We start from the raw sequence: 3,107 nt of genomic DNA on the forward strand, positions 1-3,107 counted from the left end.
CAGCTGGCCCCCCTCTTCCTCCCCTTTCCCTCCTCCCTTCTCTCTCCGAGCGGTGCTCTTGCATTCCACAGATAACAGTTTTAGCTCGCCTGTTTTCCAGAAGGACAGGAGATTACAGGTGCCAGAGAAAGGGTTACAAAGGTTGGGCAAGCGGCGGTCCTAGCTTGTCTGAACCCAGAACAGAAGGACTTCATCGACACTCGTGGTCTTCCATCCCTCTGAGTTACCTAGGGTTATGCCCAGTGACACCAACAAGGTGATGCAAATAAGTACAATTATCTTGAGGCCACTATGGTTGTGGAACTATTGGGTGCACCTAGAGGAGTGTGTATGTGTATTTCCCTGGAGACAAATAGTAGCAGCACATAGTTGTGGTGCTGCTAGTTGTTCCCAGGGAACACTTTTGCATGCATGCTCTGACATGGGGAAAGTTGCCCCAGGCAGGGAAGGGCACTTGGGCTGGGGGCTTTCTAGGGCTCCAGTAAACTGGCATGAAGAAACTGGTTCGCGGCCAGAGCTTTTTTCAGGCTCAGTTTGTTTGGGTTTTTTTACAGTCTCCTGGTGTCAACCCCCACCCCCCGCTGCACTGCTAATTAGCAGTGTGATGAATGCCTGCGAGTGCAGCATATGTGGTTTGCAGTGCTGCAGATGGGTATGTGGCACCACATAGTGTACATTCATGCTCGTCTGGACATGCCCACTAAGACCAATCAAGTGTTCTAGACAACTAATGCCATCAGTGGGTGCAAAGTGTTATTTGCACTACAACAACTCCAAGTGACTTAAACTGGAAGTTTGATCTATAAAGGGACTACAGAAATCGCTACTGCAATCCAGATCTTACATAGTCACAATATTTTATGCTTTCATTGCCACAAGATGTCAAACAGATAATGCCACCGCATATTTTATATTATGTATGACACAATACTGCTCAAATCACCCTCTGTTGCACTTCAACATCAAACTTTAGTTGTATGCAAGAGATCTGCATGTTTCTAAAGCTTTTTAAGTGATTATTTTAAAAAAAAACAAAGTAGAGCCTTACAGCAAGAATAATGAGTGTAGAAACATTCTGAAATCACAGTGTGATACTCAAAAAACATATTTTCCTATATAGCATAAAGGAAGACAAGGAATATAATTTAAATTTATACACAACATTTCAGAGAAGTTTGCATAATGTAATGAAGAGACATGTGCCTTGTTTTTATCAAGTGAATAAACTGTCATTAGCTTTTGCAAATACAAAATGACTACTTTCATACGCTACAAAATAACTTATAAACATAATGCTAACTTTCAAGGTGATACATATCTTGAATTATTATGCTTGATATGAAATTATGAATATTCTTGACATCTTGTAAGGATTTCATCGATGCTTTTAAAAATCATTATTTTTTAAAGTCAAAATTGTTTAAAAAAAACACCCAAGCAGGTTTCTTATAGTCAAGTTTTGCTCATTTTCTAGAATAGAAACTGTTAAGCCAACGTAATAAATAGGGGGGAGAGGGTCAAGTGTGTCGGAGGTGGGGAGGGGGTCTCAGTTTCATGTTCTCTGTATCTTTCAGTGCCTGTACACATTCTGGGAGTCTGCTTAACACGCTGTAATTACTGAAGGTCAGAGCAGACTTGACTGACTGAGTCTGGTGGAGTGTACTAATTAGCATGCTGCAGCCAGCCTCTGCATCTCATGTATTAGAATTTTCACGCTTCAAAATGGCAGCAGGGGTGCTTTAATTGAAGCTCATTTGATGAGCTTTAGTTAAAGTGCTCCCACTGCGATTTTGAAGCATGGGGCTGCTGATTCATGAGATGCTGGGTGCATTTTCATTAATAAATAGTAAAACACCCTACCGCCCCACCTCTGGAGCACATGTAAAAATGCCCTTGATTTCATGCTCAGTTTCTTCTTTCTCCTTAACATCAAATTTTTTTAAGGTTTCTTCTCCCCTCACGATATAGGGTCTTCCACTCTGTCACAGCTTCTCTCTTCTATGTCTCATCTCCCTCTATTTTTGTCCTTCTCTAAATTTATTAGTGTGCTACACAGGACTGTTATGCACGTGCCACGCAGGACTGTTATATATATACATTTTGTATCTTTTCAGCTTAATCCGTGATCCACTTGAGTCTGGTTTTTAGCCTTTCCATTTCAATGATTCTATAGCCACCAACAGTATGTCATGTTATATCTCAGGAACTCTGTTACAAAGTCTTGACAAGTTGACATACTGATCATATCCTTCTTCTTAAAATGTTATACTCTTTTGGCTTTCATGACCACAGCCACTCTTAGATCTCCTGCTATTTCTCAGATTAGTCCTTCAGTATCCCTTTTGGAGAAATCTTCTCCTACTGGCTTCTATTTCCCACAGCTCTCCATCCTTTGAGAACTATTTGTAGATGAGGTCATGTACAGAAAGAAGCTTGGACTTTCATTTTATGCTGATGAATCACAAATCTACTTCTCCATCCAGATCTGTTTCTCTCCATCCAACTATATGATTGTCTGTTAGGCAACCCCTCCTACATATCTATCCATAACTGATCTAGTCAAGTTCCTGTTATTGGGCACACTCAACAGAGTATTATGGTAGAATCTAGTTGGTAGATCCATGTGTTTTAAGTTTCTAGTGGGCTTAGTAAGTTGCTGCTTTTGTTCTCAGTCTTTTCCGGCAGATTTCTGAGACATAGTGTCTGTTTCTTACTCAGTTCAGTCCAACTTCCTTTGGCCCCCCCGAGCCAGTACCAACCCCCAAGATACATTAATAACCTAAATACACTCTGGGCATTCCTCAAATTACATTTTACCTTTTCAAGGAATGTAACAGATATAGCATAAAACATACGCACACATGCACAGGTAGGTTTCACACAGGGTCGCTGAACACCATTGCTCCATATTTAAAAGATGTATTACAATGTATTAAACTAGGCTCATCGGGGGAGGGGGAAGATGAGGGCGGAGGAGACGATGAACTACCAGGCCCAGCAACAGCCAGCGAGCCCAGACCAATGGTCAAAAGGGAGAAACAGGTAAGTGATGGGGGACGGGGCATTGCTGAGACTAGGGGGTCAGTGGGCACAACCGTTGGAGGCCT

The sequence above is a fragment of the Crocodylus porosus genome, unplaced genomic scaffold, assembly GCF_001723895.1.
Source record: "Crocodylus porosus isolate Cpor-Errol unplaced genomic scaffold, CroPor_comp1, whole genome shotgun sequence".
Classification (NCBI taxonomy): Eukaryota; Metazoa; Chordata; order Crocodylia; family Crocodylidae; genus Crocodylus; species Crocodylus porosus.